Below are 12,182 nucleotides of genomic sequence, written 5' to 3'. Positions count from 1 at the left end.
TCGGTTTTTGTGGTCTACAGTTCTGTTGAAGAAGTTTTGTTTCGGCTTTAATTTTGCTTGTGATGATTCCTTACTTGTTTATCCTAGAATTAAAATGATTTGTTCAGGAATTTCATATGGAAAATAGTGATTTTTTTGCGTGAAATTGGTTGGAATGTGTTACTGTCAGTGCTAACGTGATTCTATTTTTCAGTAGGAAGAAGTTTAATAAATAGCTTTGAAAAGTGAATTTAGTACCTGGTGTTACATCGATTTTAAGGATGAGAAATATTTTGTGATAGTTGATAAGCGTTGGAGAAGATCTAAAGATTCCTCGCCAATAAAAGTTCCTTCAATAAGAATCTGCGAGCGAGAATTTCAACAACAACCATTCCGGCGGACTCTGCCGCTAAAATATTCCGTCTGGACAGCGAACATTAGGTGGATTACGTAATTTTCGCAAAAACTGCTTGAAGTAAGTATAGTCGACTAGCTTTATCTGTTAATAACAGAAAAGCAAATGTTCTCAGGGTGCTTGGAAAATAACACTGTATTTGTGTCATGCTTTTTTCATCCAGTGGACCACGACCAGACACGGTTTGCTCTTTCAACTGGCGTTGTTTTATAGTTGTTTCATGCCAACTTTTTTCGCTCAATCTTTGATCTCGACGAAGTGAACGACAAACAACAATGTACAGGAGAACGTTCGATACCTGGGTATACGCGCTGGTATCCCAGCAAAAACCTCATTTCACCACTGACCATATATACTTCACACTTGAACTTTTCGACTGCCGAATTAACCGGTTTTTCGGGTACAATGAAAGTATAATTCGTAGGGGTAATCAAATTATGGGTTCGGGCAATGATTCTACACCGGCCATATGGGGTTCAAGTGGTAATTTGGGTAGATTTTCGCGTGAGAAACTATGGTTTAGATCAATGATCTTTGGGAGGTGAATCTCGAATGGATTATTAAGGAAACTCCCAGTATTTGACGCTCATTTGAAAATAAAAATGCTATACTTGTAGATTTTGTATGATACATAATACTTACAATATGAGATACAAGATACAAACAAAATTAGATACAAGATTCAAATTTGCCGCTAATCAATGGGGTGGTTCTTTTTAATGATGGTAGGATTTGAGCACGTTATTATAGTAGCTAGTACATTGTGGCTTTGAAGTGAAACGGATGAGCAACATTATGTATACTTATTTATTCATATTGGGGAAATAATATACAATAGTATCATTTCGAACAATATAAATACAATACAAATTTTGGGTTTCTCTCGATTTTTACAAAACTGCTCCAAGCTAAAAGAAGGTTATGAAATTGCTTTAAACTGTAACACTGTGGGTACAATTGAAGTGTAGTTTTATAACGGATATTGAAGTAACAACAAAAAATCCAATGATACCATATCGTATTGGGCTAACGGGTTTACCGAAAATTATTTTATATCAAACAAATTGATCACTCAATCAAATGTTACTATTGAGTACCGTAAACCGGGGTGACATTGATCACTTTTCGAAGTTATCATTACATATTTTTAGACGCACCAATTTTTTATTCAAGTTTAATATTTTTAAACCATGTACTGATGTATGGAGAACAAGATTGGATGGTTTTACCTAAACTTGTCCGTTTACAGCTATTTTTTCAAAAATGATTTCAAGTTGAAGTCCGTTTTCGTGTTCCGGGGTGACTTTGATAACCTGCATGTTCACCCACATTAAGTTATTGATGTCAATGTTTTTCTTTCAAATGTTTATTTAAACTAATTCTGGAAAGATACTCATTGTTAACTAGATGTTAATTAGTATTATACAAAGTATTTCAACGTACTGTAAAATTCGAGTAACCAAAATTCGTACAATTTGTGTCCAACTAGAATAAAAGATTCTGAAAACCTTTAAAACTGCTAGAATTGTTTTGTTTCGGTGTTTTATCAATGTACAAAAAGTTTCATCCATTTTAACACGTTGGAATATTGAACAATAAAATAAATGTTGCGAATTTTAGCTTAAAATAATTTGAAATAATTGCCAACTAGTTTCACAAAAAAATTATTAAAAATAAACAAACTCTTAAAACTAAATTTAGCATATCCCAATCTAAAGGAAAATAAAAACTCGCTTGTAATTTATTACTCTTGCTTAAATTTGAGATTTATTTGTTTTACAAAAAAATAGACACTTTACGAAGCTTCGTAAAAATCAGGTAAAGTCAAATTTCGGTTTTTTGTAGTTTTTGTACCCAAAACCGAACAATATACTCAAAAAGTATAACAAATCAGTATTTTATAAGTTTAGAGTAAAAATCATTTCAAATTAATATGATTCATTAGACTATTCTGGTTTAATAGGCGATCTACGTGTCGTTTAAAAAGTGTCGAGTGATCAAAGTCACCCCGGTTTACAGTACCACTCGACAATTCCCACAGAATAGATTTCTACCGCTATTTTTTTAAAGATCTGATAATAATACAATGAATTACGGGAATCAAAAAGATATAACAAATATGTAACGGATTATGCCACAAACAGGTAGTGTTAGCAATTAATATAACGAAGCACTTGTTTTTATTCTGCAAGTGACGCTAAACAAGGCCCGCCTTTATGTACATTGTATGTATTTTTGTCTTTAATAAAAATTTGAAAATATCTTCCTTTGATAGTACACTGTGCACTTGGAATAGTTTACTACATCTATGAGCATTATAACTTTTAGTATTTAGGAATTCCACGAAGATCCGTCCGAAAATAATTAAAATCCTGATCGACCATCTTGGATTCCTATGAAATTTTACACATTTCATCGGCATGGAAGACTAAACATTTTCCAGAATCAGTAAGATTATTTTGACTCAAAAGCAATTTTTTTTAAAAAGGCGTAAACATTTCTAAGTGCATTAATTTCAATTTTTTTGTTCGATTACTGTATTTTGTGCAGCAAAACTTTCTGAGGACGTGTTTGAGAGAATGAATATTTATGTGCGAAAACAATATATACTGAAAAAAAATTTGTGTCATTTTTCACAAAAACAAAAATTTGTGAAAACAATCAAAATACTATTTAACCATAGGGTCTTATGATTAAACTAAGTAGTTCGATCATATTTTGATTGTTTTCGTATAGGTTTCAAATGGTTTACAATATCACCTTGATGTTAAAGAGAAAGTTACAGAACATTTAGGCCTTTTGAAAAACTTATTATTGTTGATGGAGAAACGCGAATAATTTCTGAAAAGGTCGTAAAAAAACAAAAGTTGTTAAAACAAAATTTGAAATATCTAGAGAACTACTACATTTCAGGAAATTTTTGTTATCAGCATTTTGATTTAAAATAGCGTTTAAAATAATATTTAAAAAGAAAATTGTATTTTTTACAGCAAATAGTATGAATTATAAAAATATGTCAAAAGTTGTTGTTAGGAAAACTTTTTTATTGAAAGCTTTCCACTGAAAAAGTTTTTTTACGTCTTTAGAACGATAAACATTAGATTTTTGACATTTTATGATGGGGTAACGCGAATAGCTTTTAAAAAGGGCATAATCACACGAATTAACTGTTTTTGTTGGAACAAAATTCCAAATATCTCGAAAACTATCGCATTTTGGAAGATTTTTGTTAAATACATTTTGATTCCAAAAAGACTAAGTATACAAATATGTAATAAAATTACAGTATGTCGATTAGTATGAAATTTAGAAACATGTATAAAGTTATTGTTGGAAAACCTTTTTTATCGACAAGTTCTCCATCATACAATCACTTTCAAAATGTGTCTTTTCTATGAAGGTTTTTGTTTCTAAATATAAAACATTAGATAAAATATGTTTTTTCGCAATTTAAATTTTTAACACAAATTTTTGTTTTTGTGAAAAATTACACAACATTTTTTTCAGTGTATATTTTTTGCGCATAAATATTCATTCTCTGAAACACGTTCTCAGAAAATTTTACTGTATAAAATACAGTACTCGAACAAAAAAATTGAAATTAATGCACGTACAAATGTGTACGCCCTTTTGAAAAATTGCTCTTGTATCAAAATATTGCAATTGGAATCCCTCATTATATAAGAAACTTTTTGCCTTTCTCATATAGAAAGGTTATGCAATCACTCTGAAAAACGTCAACCTAATCCCGGTCCGGAGGGCCGAGTGTCATATCCCATTCGACTCAGTTCGTCGAGATCGGAAAAAGTCTGTATGTGTGTATGTATGTGTGTGTATGTGTGTGTATGTATGTGCGTATGTGTCAAATAATGTCACTCATTTTTCTCAGAGATGGCTGGACCGATTTGCCCAAACTTAGTCTCAAATGAAAGGTGCAACCTTCCCATCGGCTGAATTTGGATCGATCGGAATTCTGGTTCCGGAATTACGGGTTTCAGAGTGCGGCCACACAGAAATTTCTCATATAAACTATAGGAAAAATTGAAAAAAGAATTTTTATTTTTGATGCTAAATGTGTTCAAGGTGCATGAAACGTCGAGATTTGATGCAAACTCGAAAAAAAATTTGACGACGATTCACTTTATTAGATTTTGGCACATTTTTGCCTTTCTCATATAGAAAGGTTATGCAATCACTCTGAAAAACGTCAACCTAATAATTTTTTTTCGACTCGCATAACGTTTCTGGATTTAAACAGGGACGTAGTTGATGGTTTACGGAGAGGGGTAACACCCCCCCCCCTCTACTGTTCTCTCCCCTCCTTTAAAAATCTCCTTAAATCACCCCTCAGACCACCACCCCATCCAGCCCTCATACCCCTCCCTTTCAACCCCATCATCTTTAAACCACCACTATATCACAAAGCATACCAATTTAAGCTGGGGAGTCGTTCGTTCATGGGACTTTCGCTATCCTCACATACCACCCCCCGCATGACAAAATGAGTTAGCAAGCAGATAACATTGATCTAATGCTGATTAGGCTAATGGAGTATGATATTTTTTTGTTTCAAGTGTTTCACCATCGACACGTAGCTTATCAAGTTCGTGGCTGGCATGCCATTGTGTATAAGTGCAAAGTGTACTAAGAATGTAATGGACATTTCCACAATTATGTTGAACATAAAAAGCCTCCGTGCCATAGTTTAGGGAAATGAGAAAGGCGCAATTGCACCGCTAGGTGGATTAAAACAGGTTTTTTCTTATTGATTTGCTCCATCAGCACTACAATTGGAAATCCATAAAAATAAAATAGTTAAATGGAATTTGCGTTTCGACTTCGTCTCATCAGAATCCGACACTAGCTTAGGACTAAGCAAGTGGCGGTTTGACGCTGTTGTTAAGCAAGCCAAAATTGGTACTAAAGTTTTCCTCTGGGGCTATGTGAAGTGAAAAGCCTAAGTGGATAAGACAGCAACGATTGGAAATCAACATCGTGTAATTTACCACTAAAACACGTAATTAAAAATTGGACTACTCCAATGGACCACCTGAAGTGCTGCTATGGTCAACATTTAAAAGTAATTGTATTCAAACAATAAATGGCAAGAAATGTTCTGTTTCTGGATACATGAAAACAATGAAAATATGATTATTAAACTATATAGATAGTTTAATGATCAGACCCTATGGTTAAATATTTCGGGAGGGGTCTGAAATTTGGATTTTAAACTAAATATTGTATAATTTGTAATATGTAACACCATTATTTAAAGAGTATCAGTTTGTTAAATTTTGGTTGGAATGATTTTGAGTTTGAAAATAATACAAAATTAAAATAATTTAAAATTCCTCAACAAGTAAAAAAAAATTGGAGAGGATCCGCACCCCCAAGACGCTCCCCCCTGCATCCTCCACTGGGCTGTTAAACTTTTATGGCTGGAAAGAATCGTCGAGTTCGGGCCAGACCCGACTCACTAACTGCATGAAAGATGCATGTGTTCCGGGCGTGCAATAGTAATAACCCAAAATCGAATAACCTGGAAATGTCATGACTTGAAAAGCTCGAATTGTTAGGTTGACTCGAAACGGCTCGATTTGTTAGGGGGTTCAGGATACTGATCCAAAATAAAAGCACCACCGAAACCATTTTTTTTTAATTACGCTGCTGGGTGACTGTATAACTGCAGCTTAAATAATTACAGATTAATTTGGTGACGTGCGATTTATTCATGTCATTTTTGCTCCGAGAATGTTTAATCTTATTTTTTCATAATTGAAACGTCGATGCAGAAACTACCTCGACGCTCTAATTCTGATAAATTTAAATTAAAGATCTTTAGTCAATCTTGAACTGGATTTAGCTACTCCTAAGTAGTCATACATATGGTTTAAAGTAAATAGGTCAGCCGTAGCTACTTAGCATATAGAAAAAACACATTTTTTTAACCACATCATAACTGTCTCGTTCCAATTCCATACAGTCTTACCTTTTCACGAATCGTCTATACACAAAGATTTGTTTTATAATGACTATACTCATTTGTTAATAATTAGAAAACCGTAAACTTCTTTGACACACATTCCCAATGACAGGCGAAGACGACAGCGTCGGTCTCATCAAAAGATAAAATCATCTCCGAGTCATATTCGCGCATGCACAAACACACCGTCGTCGGTAGGCCGGCACCGGAAGTGAATTCTTCGCATACACTAAGCATTGGAAACCTACTTTCTGTTCGTAGAACATCATTTTCTACAAGATCGTACCGCTTATCTGCGCGCATGGAGGAGAAACCACCGCGGAGAAAGAAAGAAAATATACACAACAAAGGGAAAAGCTGGAGCGAGTAACCTCATTTCCACCTGTGGTCTCGTTTCCTAGCCATTTTGTGCCGCTTCTATGCACCCAACCGAGAAGCTATGAACGCCTCTTCCCTGCTGGGTGACTTATTAGAGCTTGGCGAGTTGATGATACGAACCAAAAAAAAAGTGATAAATTTGTGCCCTGTTCCCTTGATACCTGCAGCTTCTCAAAGTTTCTGTTCCGAGACGGCGCGGCGGCGCTACAAGAAGTGCGATGAAGCATTTAATGGTGGGAAATTTGATTTAGTTGGTCTACTTTTTGAAGGGTACTACTTTGCTTCCGGCGAACGATTAAAAACGGTGATATTTTGATTAACCATTGCTCGGAGTATTTCCTCTATTTGAAGGTTCGTTTCACTGAACCTTGAGTTATCTGAGTTTTTATACTAATAAAAATCGTAAATCTGTATCGATGATCAGAAAACGTTTGAGCTTAAAGTATAATCAATAAATCATATTTTGTGTTTTTGATGTGGGGGTTTTGACTTCAAGGTATTTCGACTCTTTTATCTGGAAAAAATATAACGCTATGTTTGGTGATTGAAATTCCAATCACCTTTGAAATTTTCCAGACTCAACACAGCACAAGAACTCGCTCCAGATTTTTCACTACACGTCCATATTTTTGCCTTTATAACAAAACTCCAAGAAGTCTAGTTTGAGTGGAAAACAACTACAAGTAGTAGCGTAAAATCTAGTTCACAGACGAAAAAAATCTAACAGAACTATTAATCCCGCAACCGACTATCGTTGGCCGAACCGCCCCTACACTGATTGTGTGTAAATTGTGGGTAAATTAGTGCGGTTTATCGTTTTGACCAAACTGTTCAGATCAGCTGGGATGGACCCTATACTGGCTTCTCGTAGACACGGTGGCCATCATGATGCGGCCTACAAAACTGAAAGAAAAACACAGCAACACAATCAAGCATTCAAAAACTAGCGGGCAGTCGATATAGTAAGTCTGAGAATTTGTTTTGGTTGGTTGCTTGGTTTGATGGTCTGAGCGGGGAGGTGCCGTTTACATCGTCCTCTCTCTCGCCAAAAGACCTGCGGCTAGCGAGAATGTTTCGTCTTAGATAGTAACTGTTCCGTTTATTGCGGATCGTGATCTGTTCTGAGGCGGGCTCCCATACAGTCGAAATTAGTGCCGGTGAAATAATTGTTGGTAGCCGTACACCGGTCAATGGGGGCGTTTTGCAACATAATTTAACGATTTTCTGGTGCAATTGGTCGGGAGAGGCGGTTATATCTCGGAAGCAGCAACGGCCGTTCGTTGTTGCTTTTTAAACAGTAACAAGAATTTATTCATGGTCTATTTTGTATTTGGGTCAAGTCAAATTAACGACAGTACAAAGAATTTCTTACAGTTGTCTTCTAATACGGCTTTCTATAATTGTAGGATGATTTAAGGTCGCCACTCTTAATAACCACGCAATTCATCGTCATGTTGTATCTATGTATCTATTGTATTGTGTTTTCATATCTCAAGCGACTCAGTTTACAATATTTAATTCAATGGATTAATTTCACATTTTAACTTAAAATTGTTTTATTTCAATAATTTATTTTTTATAGGGCGTAATTCATTCACAATGTTGATCGTACTCGATAGGCAGAGTCGATTTTTCATAATTGTTTTAAATTGTGAAATTGCTCCAGAACTCATTTATTCCACCCTTAGATTGAGGGGTTTGGCGGTATTGCAAACATTCTCAAGTATATTGCGTGCATTAGTGCTAAAAAACCTCTAACATACACTTGCTTTAAAATGGTTATTGCATTACGTCTCGATAGTGGTGCATCGAAGAGACCAAGAGGCCTTATGTGCATATTTTATGTTTTGTGTTTCTTCATACTTTGCATCAGCACTAACTATAGTTCAACCATAACGTGGATTGACTTTTGCTGTGGGCTGGAGGACGGGGCTCACAGTCGCGGTTATTATGTGCCCATTTATCGGTCGACATTGTCATCGTACACAAGCTAATAAAAAAAGAAAAAAAAACCTAAGCCAATTAGTGGTTGTTTTGTAATAGTTGTAGTTTTTGATACTAGTGTACAATTGTTATGTTCTAGTCGTATGACTATGTGTGTATATGTTCGTCTGTGTATTTGTGACAGCTGGGCCAAAGAATGGATGCAGAACTGGTGTATACGTTATAAGAGGGGCTAATACTTCCGGTGTTCAACTTGTGTATTCGATTCCATTCATTCGGATGGTCGGAGTGGATAAATTAAAGTACAGTTATTTTATTTCATTCCCAGTCAGCATAGCATGATGAAATTCTAACAGAATGCAAGTTTCGATAATGGTAAATAAACATCATTTGCTGCATTCAGACGAGTTAAAGTATTTATATTAGTTTGTTCTTCCACTACTCATGTATACCAAATTAGTATCGGTCAATTTATACACTTCTATTCATTCTCTTTTAATCTTTTTTTCTTTTTATTACTAAATCCTAAATTAGATTCATACTAACACTCACTGAAACAGTAAATTGCATATTCGCTCATATACGTACAAATGCTCGTTGCCTTCGCGATAACACAAACGCGAACATGCAATTGCAATCATCTACACATACTTATGCCCTCGATTTCGCCAATACTTCAAATATTAAGATTTTCTATTTATTTAGCTTTCTTATTTAATGAATAACATTTTCCTCAAATTTTGTGACAGCTGAGTGAGGATTAGATTTTAAAAAAAATTAATCCCTCATTCAGCTGTCACAAAAGCCTATGTTTTAAATTGGTGTGCCGTGGAAGAGTGGGCAATCGATCGCGATGCATTCTTCTTACGATTAAAATTCTTTTCTTCATGGTGCATAACGTAGTTTGTTTAATAGTAGTTCCGTGAGGTTTGAGTTCAATAGTGAAGTAGGCGTGAATAGGTTTTTCTATTCGCATCCTCACCAAAAGGCATACCCGAGAAGAAGTTTCTTCTAGTAGCAGGAGTAACGGATTCTATTCTCCGATTTGCGGCATGTATTTTTCAATTGGCTCACGAGGGTATTTTTTCAATGGGGAATACAATTTACGTACTAACCCAGTACACGTGCTATTAGCAGAAGCCAATCTACCACACGGGGTGTACTGAAGTGTCGGGCTATTATGGTGACGTCGCCATGATTAGGTAATACCGACTAATCCATTGGGCCATTGTTCCCCCCAGGGACTACCTCTCGGTATTACTTCTGGGGGGATGGCTGTGCTTGATGTACTCACTCACTCTCGCTCACGCGTTCATACGTCCTGTATGAGGCTTACTTTTGTGCTCACCTTTTTCGTACCTTGCGAGGCTGACTTGTGTGCTCACCATTTTCACTCCTTGCTAGACTTACTTTTGTGCTCGCCTCTAACATACCATGTGAGGCTGACTTGGATGCTCACTCTATCACCTGAGTCACGCTCAATCATACCACTCTATTACATCCCTGTTGCTCCCCCTGGCATCCCATGAGCGACATTTTTCTTAGGCCATACTTCTGACATACCATGTGAGGCTTACTTGGGTGCTCACCCTTTTCATACCTTGTGAGGCTGACTTTTGTGCTCACCTCTAACATACCATGTGAGGCTGACTTTTGTGCTCACCCTTAATATACCGTGTGAGACTGATTTGGATGCTCACCCTTTCACTCCTCTGCCACGTCACGAGGCATCGATAGCTAAGTCCCAACATACTACGCTACGACCCTCCCATCTTGGCATGAGGCAGTCCACATATACGCCTATATACTCACTCTTCTGTCTTGCTTTGGGGTGGCTGGATTTACCCCTTACGCGGTTGCCAGTCGTTGCGCCAAACCTGCCTCAGCATGAACAGACCATTCACTCACTTTTCTGCGCTCGGCCTTTTTCGCTCCAACTAACCAATCACTAGTTAGTCGTCTGTTGCTCGGTGCGCCAAATTCCCTGTAGCCTACAGGCAATCTGGGTGGTTGCAGTCGAGACTGCGTTTCACTTCTCCACCGATTGACACATCCGCTGAATAAGGGTATCAGGGGTTGTGTCCCAGCCGCAGACGTCAAGCATTGCTCTTCTTTCGACGTCGAAACGAGGACATACGAACAGTATGTGTTCGGCAGTTTCGTCTACACCTGGGCAGTCAGGGAAGGCGGGGACCTCCGTGTGCCCGAACCTGTGGAGGTACTGTTGGAAGCAGCCATGGCCTGACAGGAATTGTGTCAGGTGGAAGTGAACTTCCCCATGGGGTGTGCCCACCCAGCTCGATATGTTAGGTATCAGCCAGTGGGTCCACCTACCTTTCGAGGAGGTATCCCACTCACGCTGCCATCTGGCGACCGAGGCCACCCTGGTGCGCTCGCGGGCTTCTCTATTTCCACGTAGCTCGAAGCACTCCTCATCTTCCCGGATGACCAGCCCGACTGGCATCATGCTCGCTATCACGCAGGATGCATCGTGTGATACCGTGCGGTAAGCAGAAATCACTCTGAGGTACATCACGCGGTAGGTGCTCTCCAGTTTCTGTAGGTAACTGGTTACCCTCAGTGCTTTTGACCATGACGGGCCGCCATATCTGAGGATAGATACGGCAACGCCTGCCAGTAGCCTAGTCTACTGGCGCACACCTTTGAGCTGTTGGACATTATCCTCGATGGTGCCGCAACAGCAATCGGCGCTCTCTTGCATGTATAGTCGACATAGCTGCCGAAGGTCAGCTTGTCGTGTATAATGACTCCGAGAGACTTCAGACTCCGCTGTGAGGTGACTTCTCCCACATGGATAACTGCATGTTGTGCCGACTTGCGGTTGTTGACGATAACTACCTCCGTCTTATGCTGAGCGAGCTCCAGGCCTCTCGCGCTCATCCATTCCTCCACCGTCTTGATCGCGTGTTCTGCAGTTAGTTCTACCTCATGGATTAACTCCTCATAGACCTCCAAGGTTACGTCGTCGATCAAAACCGACGATCTTGACCCCAGGAGGGAACTTCAGTCTCAGAACCCCGTCATACATGAGGTTCCATAGCACCGGGCCTAGAATCGAGCCCTGTGGGACTCCGGCGGTAGTAGGAACCCTTTTCTGACCGGCATCGGTCTCGTATAGCAGTACGCGGTTCTGGAAGTAGCTTTCCAGGATCCGGTACAGACCAACCGGTAGGCTAAGCCGGTGTAACGAGAGCGCGATGGCATCCCAGCTTGTGCTGTTGAATGCGCTCTTCACGTCAAGTGTCACTAACGCACAGTATCGAATGTCTCGCCTTTTTCGTTGGATCGCTATCTCGGTAGTCTTTATCACTGAGTTGATAGCGTCCACCGTGGACTTACCCTTCCAAAAGCCACACTGGTTGCTTGACAGGCCGTCCGTGCCTTCTGAGTACGGGGTTAGCCTGATGAGGATGATCCTCTCAAGCAATTTTCCAGTCGTGTCGATCAGACAGATTGGTCCCC

The 12,182-nt window shown here is 38.4% G+C and overlaps 1 protein-coding gene across 1 annotated transcript in view; it reads left to right on the top strand.

The window, feature by feature from the left end:
• The window catches only part of LOC131688875 (cuticlin-4), a 142,673-nt gene that overhangs the window by 230 nt on the left and 130,261 nt on the right, over window positions 1–12,182 (top strand). The window contains exon 2 of the mRNA XM_058973466.1: window positions 194–454. The gene's annotated coding sequence lies outside the window, so the exon portion shown is untranslated. The remainder of the gene's footprint in view (window positions 1–193; window positions 455–12,182) is intronic.

This window comes from Topomyia yanbarensis, chromosome 3, assembly GCF_030247195.1.
Source record: "Topomyia yanbarensis strain Yona2022 chromosome 3, ASM3024719v1, whole genome shotgun sequence".
NCBI classification, from domain to species: domain Eukaryota; kingdom Metazoa; phylum Arthropoda; class Insecta; order Diptera; family Culicidae; genus Topomyia; species Topomyia yanbarensis.
This window is presented reverse-complemented; position numbering and strand designations above follow the sequence as displayed.